At 39.1% G+C, this 22147-nt stretch overlaps 1 long non-coding RNA gene across 1 annotated transcript in view; it reads right to left on the minus strand.

Annotated features, from left to right (window-relative positions):
* The window catches only part of LOC132512881 (uncharacterized), a 30787-nt gene extending 18727 nt beyond the window's left edge, over positions 1-12060 (minus strand). The window contains exons 1-2 of the long non-coding RNA XR_009538380.1: positions 11948-12060; positions 9040-9211 (exon numbers count right to left, since the gene is read on the minus strand). This is a non-coding gene — a long non-coding RNA (uncharacterized LOC132512881). The remainder of the gene's footprint in view (positions 1-9039; positions 9212-11947) is intronic.
* Positions 12061-22147: the final 10087 nt, after the last annotated feature.

Consider the following 22147-nt stretch of genomic DNA (forward strand, 5'->3'; position numbering starts at 1 on the left):
CATGTGTGGAACCCAGACATCAAAGCGATTCACATAACCAAGCTGGTGCAAATGATTTTCAACGCTTGATTTGGATATTTTGAGTATGTCAGCTATCTCCCGCATGGTATAACGCTTATTTTTCTTAATTAATGTCTCAATTTGATCACTATCAACTTCAACTGGTCTACCTGACCATGGAGCATCATCCAGCGAGAAATCTCCAGCAAGAAACTTCACAAACCACTTTTTTTTTCCACAAACCACTTTTGACACGTCCAATCATTCACAGCACCTTCGCCATACACTGCACAAATCTTTCTTTGTGTTTCAGTTGCGTTTTTAGCTTTCTTGAAATAATAAAGCATAACATACTGAAAATGTTGCTTTTTTTCTTCCATCTTCCATATTAAAATGGCTACAAAAAAATCAGGGTTTTTTTACTATTTATTTATTTATTTTTGGCGGTGTCAGGTCTTAGTTGCAGCATGCAGGATCTTCGTTGCGGCTCATGGGCTTCTCTCTAGTTGTGTTGCATGGGCTCCAGAGCACGTGGGCTCTGTAGTTGCAGCATGCAGGCTCTCTAGTTGTGGCTCGCGTGCTCAGTAGTTGCAGCATGCGGGCTTAGTTGTCCTGCAGCATGTGGGATCTTAGTTCCCCAACCAGGGATTGAACCTGCGTCCCCTGCATTGGAAGGCGGATTCTAAACCACTGGACCACTAGGGAAGTCCCTCAAAATGCAATTTTGATAAGTTTTTTTTTTAAATGCACGCTGATATGACAGCTGTCCCAATACAATCTAACAAAACTGTTTCGAATGAAGTTAAAGACAGCTAAGCGCTACTAGAACCATCTTATGGAAAAAACCGAACGAACTTTTTGGCCAATCCAATATATATAGGCCTCATGGTAGCCGCAAAGCAAAAACCTACAGAGATATACAAAAGATAATGAGAAAGGAATCTAAGCATACCACTAAAGAAAGTCATCAAACCACAGAGGAAGAGACAAGAGAAGAAGAAAGGGACAGAGGAACTAAAAAACAGCCAAAACAGCCAGGAAACAAATAACAAAATGGCAATAAGGACATACCTATCAATAATTAAATGTAAATAGACTAAATTCTCCAATCAAAACACATACAGTGGCTGGAATGGATAAAAAACAAGACCCATCTATATGCCGCCTATAAGAAACTCACTTCAGACATAAGGACACACAGACTGAAAGTGAAGGGAATAAAAAAAAAGATATTCCATGCAAATGGAAACCAAAAGAAAGCTGGGGTAGCTATATTTACACAAAACAGATTTTAAAAAGAAGACTGTAATAAGCTAATAAGGGCATTACATAATGATAACGGGTACAGAGGATACGTATCTCAACATAATAAAGTCCACGTATGACAAACCCATAGCTAACATCATACTCAAAGGTGAAAAGTGAAAAGCTTTTCCTCTAAGATCAGGAACAAGCCAAGGATGCCCACACTCACCACTTTTATTTAATAGAGTATTGAAAGTCCTAGGCAGAACAATTAGGCAAGAAAAAGAATAAAAGATATTCAATTTAGAAAGGAGGAAGTAAAACTGTCACTATCTACAGATGACATGATATTATGTATAGAAAACTCTAAAGACTCCACCAAAGAACTATTAGAACTAATAAATGAACTCAGTAAAGTTTCAGGATACAAAATCAACGTATAGAAATTTGTTGCATTTCTATACACTAACAATGAACTATCAGAAAGAGAAATTAAGAAAACAATCCCATCTACAATTGATCAAAAAGAATGAAATACCTAAGAATAAATTTAACCGAGAAACTGAAAGACCTCTACACTTAAAACTGTAAGATGCTAATGAAAGATTGAAGAAAACACAAATAAATGGAAAGATATTCCATGCTCATGGATTGTAAGAATTAATATTGTAAAAATGTCTACACTACCCAAAGGAATCTACAGATTCAATGCAATCCCTATCAAAAGTCCAGTGGTGGATTTCCCTGGTGGTCCAGTGGTTAACACTCTGTGCTTCCAATGCAGGGGGCGCAGGTTTGAACCCTGGTCAGGGAACTAAGATCCCACATGCTGCACAGCATGGTCAAAAAATAATTATAAATAATAATAATAAAATAAAAGTCCAGTGGTAATTTCACAGAAATAGAACAATCCTAAAATTTGTATGGAACCACAAAAGATCCCCAATAGCCAAAGCAATCTTGAGAAACAAGAACAAAGCTGGAGGTATCAATCCCTTCATTTCAAACTATATCACAAAGCTATAGTAATCAAAACCGTATGGTATTGGCATAAAAACAAATGCATAGGGCTTCCCTGGTGGCGCAGTGGTTGAGAGTCCACCTGCTGATGCAGGGGACACAGGTTCGTGCCCCAGTCCAGGAGGATCCCACATGCTGTGGAGCAGCTAGGCCTGTGAGCCATGGCCGCTGAGCCTGCACATCTGGAGCCTGTGCTCTGCAACAGGAGAGGCCACAGGAGTGAGAGGCCTGTGTACCGAAAAAAAGAAAAACGTAACTCAATGGAACAAAACAGAAAGCCCAGAAATAAGCCCACACATATATGGTCAACTAATTTATGACAAAGGAGCCAATAATATACAATGGAGAAAGGATAGTCTTTTCATAAATGGTGTTGGGAAAACAGGACAGTCACATGCAAATGAATGAAACTGGACACAAAAATTAACTTAAAGTAGATTAAAGACCTGAATGTAAGACCCGAAACCATAAAGCTCCTAAAAGTAAATATAGGAGGTAAGCTCCTTGACATCAGTCTTGGTGATGATTTTTTTGGACTTCACACCAAAAGCAAAGGCAACAAAAGCAAAAATCAACAAGTGGGACTACATCAAACTAAAAAGTTTCTGTACAGAAAAGGAAACCATCCACAAAAATGAAAAGACAGCCTACTGAATGAGAGAAAATACTTGCATATCATATATCTGATAAGGGGTAATATCCAAAATCTATTTTTAAAAAAACTCATCCAACTCAATAGCAATAAACCCCCCAAAAAAATCCAATTAAAAATGTGTAGAGTGGGACTTCCCTGCCGGTCCAGTGGTTAAGACTTTGCCTACCAATGCAGGGGGTGAGGGTTCAATTCCTGGTCGGGGAGCTAGGATCCCACATGCCTTGCAGCCAACAAACCAAAACATAAAACAAAAGCAATATTGTAACAAATTCAACAAAGACTTTTTTAAAAAATGGTCTACATCACAAAAAAATTATAGAAAAAATTTTTTTAAATGGGCAGAGTATCTGAACAGACATTTTTCCAGAGAAGACAAAACATACAGAAGGCCAACAGGCACATGAAAAGATGTTCAATGTCATTAATCATCAGGGAAATGCAAATCAAAACCACAATGAGATATCACCTCACACATGTCAGAATGGCTATCATCAAAAAGATAACAAATAACAAGTGTTGGTGAGGGTGTGGAGAAAAGGGAACCTTTATACACTGTTGGTGGGAATGTAAATTGGTGCAGCCACTGTAGAAATCAGTATGGAGATTCCTGAAAAAAATGAAAATAGATCCACCACATGATCCAACAATTCCACTCCTGGGTATTTATCCGAAGAAAACAAAAACACTAATTCAAGATATATGAACCCCTATGTTCACTGAAGCATCATTTACAGTAGCCAAGATATGGAAGCAACCTAAGTGCTCATCAATAGATGAATGGATAAATAAGATGTGGTATATGTTTGTGTGTGTGTGTGTATATATATATATATATATATATATATATATGTATATTATATATATAATTCAGCCATAAAAAAAGCATTAAATCTTGTCATTTGGCCATTTGGGACAACATGGATGGACCTAGAGGGTATTATGCTAAGTGAAATAAGTCAGACAGAGAAAAACAAATACTGTATGATTTCACTTGTATGTGGAATCTAAAAAATGGAACAATTGAACAAATGTAACAAAATAGAAACACACATAGATACAGAGAACAAACAGGTGGTTGCCAGGGGTGGAGGGGTAGGTGGAGGAGTGAAATAGGTGAGGGAGATTAAGAGATACAAAATTCCAGTTACAAAATAAATAAGTCATGGGATTAAATGTACAGTGTGGGGAATATAGTCAATGATTATGCAAATCTTTGTATGGTGACAGATGGTAACTAGACTTATCATGGTGATCATTTTGAAATGGATAGAAATATCAAATCACTATGCTGTGTACCAGGAACTAACACCGTGCTGTAGGTCAATTATACTTCAACAAACAAACAAACAAACTCATAGAAAAAGAGATCAGATTTGTAGTTACCAGATGTGAGGGGTGGGTGAAGAGGAATTGGATGAAGGCAGTCAAAAGGTACAAACTTTCAGTTATCAGATAAATAAGTATTAGTGTTGTAATGTACAATGATAAATATAATTAACACTGCTGTACGTTATATACGAAAGTTGCTGAAAGTAAATTTCAGCAGAAGAAAAAAAATTCTTTCTATTTCTTCAATTTTGTAACTATATGAGATGATGGATAGTCACTAAATTTACTGTGATCATCATTTCATGACTATGTAAGTCAAATCATTATGCTGTACACTTTAAACTTATACAGTGCTGTATGTCAACTATATCTCAATAAAAATCTCAAAAAAACTGGAAAGGAAAAAAAATGTACACCCTCCAGAAAGATTTTAGGGCTGTTACGATAGATGTAAGCATTTTATTACAAAAAAATGGGCAGAGGATCTGAATAGACATTTCTCCAAAGAAGACATACAGAAGGCCAAGAGGTACATGAAAAGATGCTCAACATCACTAGTTATTAGAGAAATACAAATCAAAACTACAATGAGGTGTCACCTCACACTGGTCAGAATGGCTATTATCAAAAACACAAGAAATAAAAAGTGTTGGCGAGGATGTGGAGAAAAGGGGACCCTGTGCACTGTTGGTGGGAATGTAAATTGGTGCAGCCACTATAGAAAATGGTATGGAGGTTCCTCAAAAAATTAAAAATAGAACTACTGTAAGATCCAGCAATTCCAGTCTTAGGTATTTATCCAAAGAAAATGAAAACACTAACTCAAAAAGATACATGTACCCCATGTTCACTGCAGCATTATTTACAATAGCCAAGATATGAAAACAACCTAAGTGTCCACTGATGGATAAATAGATAAAGAAAATGTGGTATATGTATACAATGGAATATTATTCAGCCATAAAAAGAATGTAATCCTGCTTTTTGTGACAACATGGATGGGCTTTGAGGGCATTATGCTAAGTGAAATAAGTCAGACAGAGAAAAACAAATACTGCATGCTCTCACTTACATGTGGGATCTTAGTAAAAAATAACAAAACCAACCAAGCTCATAGATACAAAGAACAAATTGATGGTTTCCAGAGGCTGGAGGGTGGGGAGAGGATGTGGGCAAAATGGGTGAAGGGGGTCAAAAGGTACAAACTTCCAGTTATAAATAAGTCATGGGGATGTAATGTACAGCATAGTGACTATAATTAATAATACTGTACTGCATGTTTGAAAGTTGCTAAGAGAATAAACCTTAAAAGTTCTCATCTACTCCAAATATTCTGTAACTGTGTATGATGACAGATGTTAACTAGACTTACTGTGGTGATCATTTTGCAATATATACAAATATCAAATCATTATGTTGTACACCAAAAACGAATACAATGTTGTATGTCAGTTATACTTCAATCTAAACATTTTTTTAATTTAAAATAAAATAAAATAGATAGGGAAACATTATACCATAATGGTATCTCCTCTATTTCATGCTCTATGTAATTCAAGAAGAACCATGTGCTTAGTACTATGAAAGATATAAAATAGGCATACGATGTGGTCTCTGTTCTCAAGGAGATTCCAAGTTAGGTGGGGAGACATGCTAAAAAAGTCAGGAGGAGGGCTTCCTTGGTGGCACAGTGGTTAAGAATCTGCCTGCCAATGTAGGGGACACGGGTTCAAGCCCTGGTCCGGGAAGATCCCACATGCCGTGGAGCAAATAAGCCCATGTGCCACAACTACTGAGCCTACGCTCTAGAGTCCGCGAGCCACAACTACTGAAGCCCGTGCACCTAGAGCCTGTGCTCTGCAACAAGAGAAGCCACTGCAAGGAGAAGCCCGCGTGCCACAACGAAGAGTAGCCCCCGCTCGCTGCAACTAGGGAAAGCCTGTGCGCAGCAACGAAGACCCAATGCAGCCAAAAATAAATAAATAAATTTTTAAAATATATATTAAAAAAAAAGTCAGGAGGAGACACGCCTAAACTCAGTAAATGGTTCAGTTTAAGAGGTTTAGAAAATACGCTGAGTAGGCAGAACAGGAGCCCAAACACCAAGGTAAGTTTAGACCTTGATAGAGAAGTATGACAGTATTAAGGCCTTCAAATAAGAAGAGTGATATTATTACATTAGTTCCCTATTTAAACCCCCTCAACTTCCCATCATTCCTACAATAAAATCTAAATTCCCTAGTACAGTAGAGTTTTTAAGACCCTGGTAAGATCTGCTAGCTCCTTATGTCTCTAATCACTATTGCCACCTAGTGCCACCTTCCTTCTCTTGCCATCTTGAACTTCTCTGTGTTCTTTGAAGATGTCATACTCCTTCTCACTTTAGGACTTTTGAACATGCTGTCACCTCTGTTTGAAACACTTGATTATCCACCTCTTCTTCAATATCATTTCTTTCACAAAGCTCATCAAACCCATAATTCCTTCTTTGTCCCCCATCCATTAAAATATAAGATCCACAAAAGCAGGGGACCTTACCTGTCTTCTTCACCACTACGTCCCCAGCACCTAGCGCAGGGTCTAGTGCAGTGTAAAACAGAATAAGAAGCTTCTGAAGAAGAATAAATAGGGGAGTTGTAATTAATTATAAAGCATGGAAGGGCTATGTTAAGAATTCCTGCAAAATAAGCCAAGGAGATGAGAGATTAGACATGATGGTCAAAGGAAGAGAGAAATTAAGATGAGTCAGTTGGGGGGAAAGGAAGTGCTACATTCACTTTCTGGGGCATGTCGAGTTGGCAGTACCAATGCGACATGCAAATGTTCAGAATATAATTGGAGAGAGGTTATGACTAGAGATACAGATTTGGGAGCTGTCAGCACTGAGGAGATAAGTGAAGCCCTGGGACTAAATAAGCTCTAAAAGGGAGAGTGTAGAAAGAAAGGACTGAAATGCTGAAAGCTGAACCCTTGATAAAGGCTAGAGTTAGGTGACAGGAAGAGGGAGGAAAACAAAAGAATTCACAGCGTGGTACAAGAAGAAGAATGCCAATCATGCTGGGAGAATTTCACAGAATAGGTGTTGAGTAGTGTTTAGCTAAGAAGCCAAGGAGGATGAAGACCAGGGAAAGGCCTTAGATTTGGCAAGAGACCACTGAGAGCCTTGGAGAGTCACATATTAGTGACAGAAGCAATTCAAGTGGTGGAGCCAACCAAAGGGCACAGATTTTTGTCAGCGATGTGACCATTTGGGATGACATCTAACTTCTGAAAGAAGCTGTTGTAATATAAGACTCCCAGAAAAAGGCAGCCTGAGTCAAAGTGTTAGGTAATGAAAAAAAAACATAATCCATCTAACTGCACATTACACAAATAGAAAAGCCAGTAACTCACAAGGGGAGAAACCCAAAACAGAACACGCGAGGGGCAGAGACAACACGTACGCACAGCGATACGGATGAAATTCGCAAACAATCTTGAGAAAAAGAAACCAGACCCCAGTGAAGCCAGACTTAAAATAGTAGATCTCGTATGATTCCATTTACCTACAAATCAAAAACAGGCCAAATTAACCGATGCTGTTAAAAGTCAGGATAGTGGTTGCTTTTTGGGAAAGGTGAATGGAAAGAGGCCCGACAGTGGCTTTGGGCGTGCAGATCACGTACTGTTTATTAACGTGGGTGTCAGTTACAGATTGTGCTCACTGCTCTACACTTATGATGTGTGCACTTTTCTGCAGGCATATTTCAGTAAAAAGCTTAAAAACCTCAAAAACAAACATGAGGAGGCTGGTAGACTAGAATGGTGAGACACTCTCAGGCCTTCGGTTTTAAATAGAACTTTTTTAGTTCCCCAACCAGGGGTCAAACCCGGGCCCCGTGCAATGGAAGTGGAAGAGCAGGGTCCCAACAACTGGACCGCCAGGGAGGTCCCTAAATAGAACTTCTGGTGGCTGAGAGATGAGAGAAGGCCTGTCCAGTCTTCTCTTTACTGAGGAGTTGAGAGCAGCAGTATACGAAAAGCACAGAAAGAAGCCACCAACCAAGATGCCCAGTTTCTCAGATAATGTCTACATGTGTCTTAAGGCTTTGATTTCTGACAAACTTCCATTGTTAATTTTTCCATATTTGTTGAGGCTGAGAGTTAAAATCGGAGAAAAATATTTGAAATGTTCCAAACTTATCTACACAAGTGATATGACTTGAGCTAAAACCAGAACTTAAAAGTGAGGCAGGTAGAGGTGGACCGCTGCTTCCCTTGGGTTAGAAAGGGAGTACAACTCTCCATCTTCATTATTTCTCCAACTGGATCATCTTAGAAACCATGCCATTTTTTCACCTGCTTCAAGTATTAATTTAAACAAAAGTTTCCATCACAGCAGAACCCAAATAACAACCCCAAATGAGTAATCCTGAGAAGTATACATCTTGTTCCTCACCTATAATTGCTTATATTGACTTAATCTAATTTTACTCATTTAAAAGTTATTCAAGTCGGTTAATTTTCTATGCTTGGGAGCTAGTCAAAGGTGATTACACATAACCCTTACTGTGCTTTGGAACACATCCCTACTGTTTAAAAACATTCACAAGAGACAGTCTTACAGCTAAGTACATAAGGTCCCTCCAGATCCCCAGGCTTTGCAATCTTTTATCTCCAAAGCATAAAAATGAACATGATGACTTTGATCCCTCCTCCTTCCATTAATTGTTAATTGATGCTTATTATATCATGGCTATCGCCAAGTCTTTTTAGCGAATCTGAAATACACAAAGTAATTCTGTGCTTACCTGTGAAAAGGAAGAAAATCAAGACCATGATCATCGTGTACCCAAAGTACAAAATGGTGTTTGCAATGCCCGTGATTTGAAGTTTGGTAAAGAAGTAATAAACTGCATACAAAAGAAGGTAAACAGCTGTAAAACTGCTGGTAAAAAAAGCTCTCCACCACCAATGATAATCCTGCAAAAAGAGGTAGAAAAAACAAATTTTTAGATGAAATTCTAACTATCCATGGGTTAGCAATTATTGTAATAACAAGAAACATAAAATAGCCTCTGTAGGATTATGGATTAAAAGAAATAAAGGGGGAAGTTTTATAAGAAATTTAATATAATATGTACTGTCTGACTAATGTACATCCTGCTTGGGGAGCCCTAACAATGATAAACTCTTGGTTTCCAGGGGGACAATGTGTGCCCTCGGGGATTGTACTTCTAATGTGTGCATCCTTTCTCTGCAGATGCTGCCTCGGCCCTGGAAGGCTTTCAGGTCAGCTTCAATTTACTGGCCAGAGTTGTGCTGGGCCTGAATTGATGCCTCAGGCCAGGTAAAAAAAGGTGAATATAGAAATTTAAGATAGACCTTTTTTTACCATTTCAGTTTTATTGGGATTTTTATTGAGATATAACTGACATACAACACTATCTAAGTTTAAGTTATACAGCATAATGATTTGACTTACATACATCATGAAATGATTTTCACAGTAAATTTAGTGAGCACCCATCATCTCATACAGATACAAAATTAAAGAAACAGAAAAAAATGTTTTCCTTGTGATGAGAATTTAGGATTTACTGTCTCAACAACTTTCATATATAACATACAACAGTATTAATTGTATTTATCATGTTGTACATTACATCCCTAGTACTTACTTATCTGATAACTGCAAGTTTGTACCTTTTGACCACCTTCATCCAATTCTCCCTCCCCCCAACCCCTGCCTCTGGTCAACACAAACCTGATCTCTTTTTCTATAAGTCTGTTTGTTTCTCTAAGACAGACCTTTATGGTTAATAGGATTTGTTTTAACTGGCTAAATTCAGGACCCATGGAGGCATGACTGAGGTCAATAATCAGGTTAGTCTCATCCTGTCCCATGGGCCCTTCCTGATAGTAATTTTACCATAAAGGCACTGTGGTCAAGGGCCAAGGGGATAAAGTTTGCAGAAAAGTTAACATAGCAGGTCTGAGGTTGCTATCTTTGGAAGGGTCTGCTTACAAGGTTGACTCTTGGCTTATATCTGGGAATTTGGCATTTAATCATTCCCTGACTGATGAGACTGGTTTGCTCTACGTAGACTGTACAAACAATGTGATTTATGGTGAACACTTGCTTTCCTTTTCAGAGTCTGGAATTTTGGGAGTTGCTAGGCAGAGGGTGCCTATGTGACTAGCTCCCAATAAAAACCTTGGATGCTGAGCCTCTAATGGGCTTCCCTGGGCAGACATGTTGCACATATATTCCTGCATTTTTTTACTGCTGGAGAAAGGAGCATGCTTGGTGTGTCCCCTCATGAGAGAGAGAAAGCATAGGAAGACTGCACATGGATTTTTTTCCAGGTTCCACCTGTGTCTTTTTCCCTTGCTGATCCTGTTGTGTATCCTTTTTTTGTAACAAACCCTAGCCAAGAAGACATCTATACCCTGAGTCCCATGAGTCCTTCTAGTGAGTCACCAAACATGTGGGTGGTCTTGGGGGCCCCCAAAACATTTTCTAAGGAATAAAAATATACACATTATATGCCTATCAATGTATGTTTCATTAATGACTGTTGCAGATTTTCTATGACAAAATGTACCACAGAATGAATGAGTAGCTAAGTATAATATATACATAAGTATATATTTTTTACCTTTATTCTTATAGCTCAAGAAAAAAATGCTCTAAGACATCATGTATATAATAATCATTCCCTAAACTCTCTTGTCACCTTTAGAGAGTCACATTAAACTACCAAAATAAGAGGGATTTAGGGGATTTAAGAAAACATGTTCAGGGACTTCCCTGGTGGCACAGGGGTTAAGAATCCACCTGCTAATGCAGGGGACATGGGTTCGAGTCCTGGTCCAGGAAGATCCCACATGCCACGGAGCAACTAAGCCTGTGCACCACAACTACTGAGCCTGTGCTCTAGAGCCAGCAAGCCGCAACTACTGTGCCTGTGCTCTAGAAACCGTGAACTACAACTACTGAGCCCACGTGCCACAACTACTGAAGCCCGCGTACCTAGGGCCCGTGCTCTGCAACGAGAAGCCACCGCCATGAGAAGCCCGCACATCACAACAAAGAGTAGCCCCCACTCGCCGCAACTAGAGAAAGGCCGTGCACAGCAACAAAGACCCAACACAGCCAAAAATTAATTAATTAACTTAAAAAAAAAGAAAACATGTTCACCACCAGCTTAGTTATCCAAAATGACATCAGGAAAAAATTGGGGATGGCATGGGGTAAAAAGAATTATTTATGCCCATGGTAACCAAAAGGCAATGAAATGAAAGAGAAAGGGCCTTTAGCAGCAATCTCAAACCCATAAAATGAAATCCTGGCCTAAGCTGCAAGAAAATTTTAATTGTTAAAAAGAAAACATCATCGAACCAGATCTTTCATATGTCTAAACTATCAAATCAGTTCCCTATATTTTTCTATGTTAACTGAATATTACACAGCAATTATAGTAACTAGCCAGAGAGAAATTGCTTTCTGTTGAAAATTTTCCATCAAAGTAGCATTAACTTGATAGATGCATTAAAATTCAAATGTGTCATTAGAAAAACACAATATAAAAGTGATCCCAAGTTATAGAAACCATGCAGTTAACATTTATTTCAATTCCTTTCTCAACACAGACCTCTAATTCCAGTAATGCAAGTTTAGAAAGCTTCAGATACATTTGTTTCCTATGTCTTTACCTCAGTACACAAATGAAAATAACACAGCAGAACAGTAGCTTCTGAACAAATAATCAGGAGAATTATAAAGACTAAGAAAAGGAAGCCAAACATGAAGTACATCTGATGAGACCTGAAAAGAAAAACGACAGCTTTAAAATAACCTTTAACTTAACAATACACACAAAAAGATCCGTCCAACTCTACACAGTAAACTGTCACACACTTTTCTCACCTTGGGCTTTTCATTCCAAACCTTCATCTATCCATGCAGTATCATCAAATCCATGTAGTATCCATGTAGTATCGAGTATATATATATATATATATATATATATATATATATATATATATTCCTTTACCTACACAGCTTCAGAGTTTGGTCATATCCTCTCTCGTCAGAATCAGTGTTGCTACTTACCCATATTTCTCTGATCCTATAATTTAGTTTTCACTTGAGACCCATCAATTTTCTCTATACACATTTAAAAACATGCTTTCTCTTTAGAAATGGAAGGTTGTAAATGCCATAAATACCAGTGACTACATTATACAACAGAAAACCACAGAAACACACGCCATTTTGCTTTTGGAGGTCTGTTGACAGGTAGCTTCCCCAAATAGGTCTTTATAGCATGACACACATAATTCTATTAAATATACTTTCAAACATGCATCTTTAAAAACATCTATGTGTGGATTACATTTAGGTCAAACTTCGAAGGAATGAAGTAATTTCTTTCATTATTATAGAGCGAGCTGACTAAATTGGGATAAGAAATACACATTTTTAAAAGCCTTCTGAAGAGAAGAAGAAACTGGTGAACCGATCAATATCCCATTTTAAAACCTCATGTAAGATATACACCTGGGAGTGAGGATGAAGGATGGAGGTAGGAGAGAATCACCTCTAGAGTTAATAAATACATACAAAGTTGTACGCAACAAGCGCGCTGTTTCTCATTGAAACAAAAATTAATTCATCTATTAGAGAACGAACTTATGGTTACCAGGGGGAAAGGGTGGGGGGAAAGGGATAGTTAGGGAATATGGTATTGACATGTACACATTGCTGTATTTAAGGTGGATAACCAACAAGGGCCTACTGCATAGCACAGGAAACTCTGCTCAATATTCTGTAACAACCTAAATGGGAGAAGAACTTGAAAAAGAATAGATACATGTATACATATAACTGAATCACTTTGCTGTACACCGGAAACTATCACAACATGGTTAATCAACTATACTCCAATATAAAGTAAAAAGTTAAAAAAACTTTTTTAAATTAATTCATCTAAAGAATCTTTCAGTTTCGCTTTAAAGTTACTTTTCCTTCAAAAACATCTGGAAAATTTGGTTACTGTAATCTATTTCGCAGCATGTTAAATATTTCGTTGCTGACAGGTAACAGATTTTATTGCTTATCTTTTAAACAATTTTGACACAGTGCTGTTTAAAAGGTGAGCAATTAATGTACGTGATTAAGCCTAATTTCCAAGGACTTCAAAGTTTTGTCCAGAAGATTCCTTTGGGACAAAAGTGTTATAAACACACACAGTTGGCGACTGCATTTTATTTATTTTATTTTATCTTATCTTATTTCATTTTATGGTGCTTTTGCCCCCTCTCCAAAAATCCTTCCACAGTAACACCCCACTTGGCCAACTCCCGTAACCAAAATGCTGTCAAGAATCAGGAAGTGAGAAAAAAAGGGACTTGGAGCAACTGAAATAGCTGTCACAAAGCAGGGGCACTAAAGCTGTGGCACTTTAATCAGAGAGTACCTGTTCCTACTTCACATGCATCTCTAACTATCTTGGCTATTAGACTTCTTAAACTACAACAGATTAAAAGTAGCAGATAAAAAGAGGAAAGTTATAAGGAAAAGGCATCTGACATCAGAACTAACAGTTGACAGAAAGGAAGATAGAAAACCATTACTTATAGCTCAGTAAAGATGAAGACCCAAAATCAGTGGTCTCCAAATTATTTTTAGCAGAGAAACTCTAAATGAAATCTTGCATGGAAGGCCAGTATGGAAAACAGATACAAATCAGAGCTGCCCCTTCCCATCTTTACGCACCTCCCTCCAAGGGACACCCCCATCCCACCCCTTGCAAAATCTCAAAGAAGTACAGTTTGAGACCAACTTTTCTAAGTCACCTGGAAAGGCTTAAAAAGAAGTTATTAAGGGCTTCCCTGGTGGCGCAGTGATTGAGATTCCGCCTGCCAATGCAGGGGACACGGGTTCAAGCCCTGGTCCAGGAAGATCCCACATGCCGCAGAGCAACTAAGCCCGTGTGCCACAACTACTGAGCTTGCGCTCTAGAGACTGCGTGCCACAACTACTGAAGCCCGCATGCCTAGAGCCCGTGCTCTGCAACAAGAAAAGCCATCGCAGTGAGAGAAGCCTGCGCACCACAACGAAGAGTAGCCCCCGCTCGCCGCAACTAGAGAAAGCCCGCGCGCAACAACGAAGACTCAACACAGCCAAAAAATAAATAAAAGTAATTAATTAATTTAAAAAAAAGATTTTAGAATCCTAGACTGAATGAAATGGACTATTAAAAGCCTCAAGTCAGGGGCTTCCCTGGTGGCGCAGTGGTTGAGAATCTGCCCGCTAATGCAGGGGACACGGGTTCGAGCCCTGGTCTGGGAGGATCCCACATGCCGCGGAGCAACTAGGCCCGTGAGCCACAACTACTGAAGCCTGCGCGTCTGGAGCTTGTGCTCTGCAACAAGAGAGGCCACGATAGTGAGAGGCCCGCGCACCGCGATGAAGAGTGGCCCCCGCTTGCCACAATTAAAGAAAGCCCTTGCACAGAAACGAAGACCCAACACAGCAAAAATAAATTAATTAATTAAAAACAAAAGTACCAATGCCACCATGGATCTGAGGATTAAATTAGTCAGTGCTTTAAAAAAAAAAAAGCCTCAAGTCAGACAAGTATTCATTTAAAACAAAGAGTTTTACAAATATTTCCTGTAAGAAATTTCATTAAAATTATCTTACACACATCTTTATTTTTTTCACAGCCTTCCTAATAAAGATTCTGCCGTACAATTTCTATTAATAGCTCTAAGTAATGGGGGAAAATTTTTTACTATCATGCAGATATTTTCAATTTCTTTTTCTTTGCCTTCAGTACAGGAGGTAAAGAAATTTTAAAGGCTGCCTCACATGTAGTGCAGATAGGGCTTGAAGTTATTAAAAGTCCTTTTAAATTCCAGCATAGTGTAGGAGGCATTTTCAGGAATGGTGGCCAGTTTGATTTGCTTTTAAAAAATATATTTGCCGGGCTTCCCTGGTGGTGCAGTGGTTGAGAGTCTGCCTGCCGATGCAGGGGACACAGGTTCGTGCCCCGGTCTGGGAAAATCACACATGCTGCGGAGCGGCTAGGCCCGTGAGCCATGGCCACTGAGCCTGCGCGTCCGGAGCCTGTGCTCCGCAATGGGAGAGGCCACAACAGTGAGAGGCCGCGTACCACCAAAAAAAAAAAAAAATATATATATATATATATATATATATATATATATATATATATATACTTGTCAAGGGGGAGGGGTGTGGGAGAGAGTAGGAGTGGGAGTTGGAATTAACAGATGCAAACTGGTATCTATAGGATGGATAAACAACAAGGTCCTACTGTACAGCACAGGGAACTATATTCAATATCCTGTGATAAACCATAATGGAAAAGAACAACAAAAAGAGTGTATGTATGTATAACTGAGTCATTTTGCTGTACCGCAGTAATTAACACAACACTGTAATTCAACTATACTTAATAAAAGATAAATAAGAAGTATATTGAGGGCTTCCCTGGTGGCGCAGTGGTTGAGAGTCCGCCTGCCGATGCAGAGGACGCGGGTTCGTGCCCCGGTCCGGGAAGATCCCACATGCCGCGGAGCGGCTGGGCCCGTGAGCCATGGCTGCTGAGCCCGCGCGTCCGGAGCCCGCGCGTCCGGAGCCTGTGCTCCGCAACGGGAGAGGCCACAGCAGTTAGAGGCCCACGTACCGCAAAATAAATAAATAAAAATACTATGTAATATTTTACAGCCTAACTAAGTGTAATGAGATCACTATTTTAAGTCTAGGAAATAAAGCATCATATATCTAAAGATGAATAATTTCAAATGAGCTGATAAGGTTTTTGTTATTACTTGTTCATTTGAAATGTTTTATGGACTGGCTTAACTCTGTTTAAATTTTATTTTTCACTGTTGTGTTTATGGTTTATTTTGTATAACTTTTTATAATAAAATAATTTAAATTTTCCAAAAAAAATAAAACCGAGTTTTAAATTAGTCATTCAAAATCAGCAGGTCAACCCGTAAGTCTACTGGATAACCCCCAGGCAAGCCCAGCTACTGTGCTTGTGTGTGCCAGACACGTTTGATCACAGCTACAAGCCGAGTATGGCTGTGGGTGGGTATGGATGTGAGTGTTTCTGAAAGCCTAAAAGATGAGGTTGAAAAGGTGGGCAGAGGCTAGATTGTGGAAGGCTTTGAAAGTCAGGTTAAGGAATGTAGGCTTTATCCTGTCAGCATCAGGAAGCAACTGAAGGGTTTTTACACTCAAAGCTGTGAGGTACACAGCGCAGTTTTCCAGGAAGGTGAACCTACAGCATTTCGAAGGACAAATCTAAGGGAGGAGACACTAGAGGCAAGGAGGCTAAAATGTTAAGAATCTGTACAATGTGGTGATGGTTAAAATGTAAAGGATGGATATAAAAGACCTGAAGGATACAAAAGACGTGAAGAATTAAAAGACTTTGGGTTAAAGATGGCAGATTGAACTCACACATTTAGCTCTGCTCCCTCCTCAAAACCCTGATAAAATTATAGCAAAGGAATTTTTTTTTTTTTTTTTGCGGTACACGGGCCTCTCACCGCCGTGACCTCTCCCATTGAGGAGCACAGGCTCCGGACGCGCAGGCCCAGCAGCCATGGCTCACGGGCCCAGCCGCTCCGCGGCACGCGGGATCCTCCCGGACCGGGGCACGAACCCGCGTCCCCTGCATCAGCAGGCGGACTCTCAACCACTGCGCCACCAGGGAAGCCCAGCAAAGGAATTTTTAAAAGGCATAAATACAAAAGGATGGGGGAATACAGGGGAGAAGACATTAACAGCAAATTTTGGAAACCAGATAGCGGACAAATAGTAACCAACTTAGTAGAAAGTGGGAACCTGTATCCGAAGTCATCAGTAGGGAAAGCTGAGAGGCAACTCAGTTTATACCACAAGGGACTTCCCTCGTGGCCCAGTGGTTAAGAATCTATCTCCCAATGCTTAGGACGCGGGTTCGATCCCTGGTCAGGGAACTAAGATCCCACATGCTGCGGGGCAACTAAGCCCGTGTGCCTCAACAAAAAATCCCGCGTGCCGCAACGAAGACCCAACGCAGCCAAAAATAAATAAATAAAATTTTTTTAAAAGAAATTTTATACCACAGAGCTCCAAAAAGTTTCAGGAATTTGTAGTGCCAGGTACCTCTGCAAGTAGGGGTGAACGACTGGCTAACACCAGGAGGACTGGTTGAAAGTCAGCCTTAGATACTGAAGACCTGCAGAGCCAAACAACTCCCCTTGAAGACCTCCACATTAGACGGGAGGGCTAGTCCCTTAGAGAAGATCCCTGAAGCTCAGAAGAAAACTTTACCAAGAAAATATATGATCTTCAGAGAAATTAAAGAAGACTTTTCAGCCATGACACAAGAAGAGGAAATTTTAAAGGACTTTTGAGAAAATAGAAGAGGTCTTAGGAAGTAAAAATATGACAATAGGTGCTTATATGTGGAATCTAAAAAAAAATACAAAGAACTTATTTACAAAACAGAAAGAGACTCACAGACATAGAAAACAAACTTATGGTTACCAAAGGGGAAAGGGGGTGGGGATAAATCAGGAGTTTGGGATTAACACATACACACTGCTATATATAAAATAGATAACCAACAAGCACCTACTGTATAACACAGGGAACTATACTCAGTATTTTGTAATAACCTATATGGAAAAGAATCTGAAAAAGGATATATATATATATATGTATATGTATAACTGAATCACTGTACTGTACACCTGAAATTAACACAACATTGTAAATCAACTATACTTCAATTTTTAAAAAATGACAAGAGGAATTTAAACCTTAATAAAAGGGTTGGAAGATAAAGCTGATGAAATGTCTTAGAAAGCAGTGTTTAAAAAAAGAAAGAAATGAAGAACAGGTAAAAGAAAGGAAAATTAATGATCAACCCAGGTATATGAAAAACAGAAGTTACGTGGATAGACAGAGTTCTTTCTGAATGTATTTTAGGGATATTAAGTAATCTGCTGAAGATTGAACAGCTGATAAGAGGTAGAGCTGGGATTCTTAATCAGATGTGTATGACTTTTTTAAGAGCAAGATTTCTCCATTCCACTGTGCTATAATAAAGTCTCTATGGTAGGAACCAACTTGACCAATCACGTCTATCTTCTCCTACCCCAAACATTTTGTCAAAGATCAGAGCCAGGGAATGTGGTGACAGCCACTTCATGCTGAACCAGGTTAGGCTTTGAGGTCTACTGTTTAGAGAATCTCTGGTTTTGTTCTTCAGTTGTAAATTCTCTCAAGGTCCATTCTAATTTTAGGATTTTAAGACTGCCTTCATATTTACGATGTATTTTCAATTTCTTACTTAGGATCACTGCTTTGGATGCTTCCCCCTCTCTCATTATAAGTGAGTTGGTCCTTTCTAAACCTTCAGTCATTTGTTCTTTCATTTTACTACTTCTACTCCACCTTTCCCCCTTGTGTTCACGGTCTCTTCTGTCTATCAACACTTTTTTCAGTAAACATATCTATTCATACTTTGCTCCTGTTGGAGATGTAGTTTCCAGTCCTTTCAAACAACAACATATACAACAACAAAAGCTCCACCTTACGTCTCATCAGTTTTTGGCATCTCAATAAGGGAGTCTAGTTTCCCATGACTTAACCATACTTCTTAAAATGTTTTTTAATACCTTTCTGCTGTAATGAATTTGTTTAGCCACGATATTCCTCTGCCACATTTCCTAGCTTTGGAGAGACTCATTTCAGCTGTTATCTTTCTATGGCCAGAAAAATTACTTCTCACTTGACAAATCATAACCTCCCTTCTTATACATAAACTCAATTAACCCGTCTCAACAATTTCCCTTTTGAAAGTACACTCTAGAATGTTGATATGTGTTTAATGATTCTGTAACTGCCCTTCAATTTCAGGTTTTTATATTCTAAGTATGAATTCCTTTGTCAATCTCTAATTATTTCTAGACCTTTTCATGGAATCTTAAACAGCAAAACTAAAAGGAAACTTAAAAGGTAACCTGGGTCCACCTCCTACTCGAAACATTTATTCACACATTCATTAAACATTTATTGAGTACCTCTGTGTTCGGCCCTGGTGTTCCAAGATAAATAAAACAAAAATCCTTGCTCTGATAAAGCTCAGTCTAGTGGGAGACAGAGATAAACAAATAAATTACAACATAGGAAATGCTATAGCAGATGATAGACATAGAACAGTAGGAACAGAAAAGAAAAGAGTGACTAAAAATGCTTTGTAGCTCACAAAACAATTTCACAATCCATTAGTTCATTTATTCTCTAAATGACTCTGTGATATAAGCATTACAAGTAAGCAAGTGGACAATCAGAAAGGTTATAGGACTTATCCAAAGTCACTCACCTAATACTGAGTACTGGAATTCAAACTTTCTACTTCTAATTTTAAAATTTGAGTACATGCCAATCAACCTCTGCTGACTCTTTCCCTTTTCTACCTACTGCCTTAGGGGTTACATGAAGGAATAGGACATCATTTAATAATTTTAGGGACTTCCCTGGTGGCGCAGTGGTTAAGAATCCACCTGCCAGTGCAGAGGACATGGGTTCGAACCCTGCTCCAGGAAGATCCCACATGCCACAGAGCAACTAAGCCCATACGCCACAACTACTGAGCCTGTGCTCTAGAGCACACGAGCCACAACTACTGAGTCTACATGCCACAACTACTGAAGACTGCATGCCTAGAGCCCGTGCTCTGCAACAAGAGAAGCCACCGCAATGAGAAGCCCGTGCACCGCAACAAAGAGTAGTCCCCACTCGCCACAACTAGAGAGAAAGCCCACGTAGAGCAACAAAGACCAAATGCAGCCAAAAATAAATAGATAAATTTATTTTAAAAAACAATCAAATAGGGCTTCCCTGGTGGCACAGTGGTTGAGTCCGCCTGCCGATGCAGGGGACACGGGTTCGTGCCCGGTCTGGGAAGATCCCACATGCCGCGGAGCGGCTGGGCCCGTGAGCCATGGCCGCTGAGCCTGCGCGTCCGGAGCCTGTGCTCCACAACGGGAGAGGCCACAACAGTGAGAGGCCAGCGTACCGCAAAAATAAATAAATAAATAATTTTACTTTCTTCAATTTCTCTTAGGAAGCATATGTTCATTAGTTTAACTGCTTCTCCATTTAAATTCAAATCCATTTTTTAACATCTTTATTGGAGTATAATTGCTTTACAATGGTGTGTTAGTTTCTGCTTTATAACAAAATGAATCAGTTATACATATACATATGTCCCCATATCTCTTCCCTCTTGCATCTCCCTCCCTCCCATCCTCCCTATCCCACCCCTCTGGCTATCTATTTTACGTTTGGTAGTGTGTATATGTCCATGCCACTCTCTCACTTTGTCCCAGCTTACTCTTCCCCCTCCCCATGTCCTCAAGTCCATTCTCTAGTAGGTCTGCATCTTTATTCCCGTCTTGCCCCTAGGCTCTTCTGACCATTTTTTTTCTTAGATTCCATATATATGTGTTAGCATACGGTATTTCTTTTTCTCTTTCTGACTTACTTCACTCTGTATGACAGTCTCTAGGTTCATCCACCTCACTACAAATAACTCAGTTTCGTTCCTTTTTATGGCTGAGTAATATTCCATTGTATATATGTGCCACATCTTCTTTATCCATTCATCTGTTGATGGACACTTAGGTTGCTTCCATGTCGTGGCTATTGTAAGTAGAGCTGCAATGAACATTTTGGTACATGACTCTTTTTGAATTATGGTTTTCTCAGGGTATACACCCAGTAGTGGGATTGCTGGGTCACATGGTAGTTTTATTTTTAGTTTTTTAAGGAACCTCCATACTGTATCAGTTTACATTCCCACCAACAGTGCAAGAGGGTTCCCTTTTCTCCACACCCTCTTCAGCATTTATTGTTTGTAGATTTTTTGATGATGGCCATTCTGACAGGTGTGAGATGATATCTCATTGTAGTTTTGATTTGCATTTCTCTGATGATTAATGATGTTGAGCATTCTTCCATGTGTTTGTTGGCAATCTGTATATCTTCTTTGGAGAAATGTCTATTTAGGTCTTCTACCCATTTTTGGATTGGGTTCAGGAACAAGACAAGGTTGCCCACTCTCACCACTATTATTCAACATAGTTTTGGAAGTTTTAGCCACAGCAATCAGAGAAGAAAAAGAAATAAAAGGAATCCAAATTGGAAAAGAATAAGTAAAGCTGTCACTGTTTGCAGACGACATGATACTATACATAGAAAATCCTAAAGATGCTACCAGAAAACTACCAGAGCTAATCAGTGAATTTGGTAAAGTAGCAGGATACAAAATTAATGCACAGAAATCTCTGGCATTCCTATACACTAATGATGAAAAATCTGAAAGTGAAATCAAGAAAACACTCCCATTTACCATTGCAACAAAAGGAATAAAATATCTAGGAATAAACCTACCTAAGGAGACAAAAGACCTGTATGCAGAAAATTATAAGACACTGATGAAAGAAATTAAAGATGATACAAATAGATGGAGAGATATACCATGTTCTTGGATTGGAAGAATCAACATTGTGAAAATGACTCTACTACCCAAAGCAATCTACAGAGTTAGTGCAATCCCTATCAAACTACCACTGGCATTTTTCACAGAACTAGAACAAAAAATTTCACAATTTGTATGGAAACACAAAAGACCCCGAATAGCCAAAGCAATCTTGAGAAAGAAAAATGGAGTTGGAGGAATCAGGCTCCCTGACTTCAGACTATACTACAAAGCTACAGTAATCAAGGCAGTATGGTACTGGCACAAAAACAGAAATATAGATCAATGGAACAGGATAGAAAGCCCAGAGACAAACCCACACATGTGGTCACCTTAT

This window comes from Lagenorhynchus albirostris, chromosome X, assembly GCF_949774975.1.
Source record: "Lagenorhynchus albirostris chromosome X, mLagAlb1.1, whole genome shotgun sequence".
Taxonomy (NCBI): domain Eukaryota; kingdom Metazoa; phylum Chordata; class Mammalia; order Artiodactyla; family Delphinidae; genus Lagenorhynchus; species Lagenorhynchus albirostris.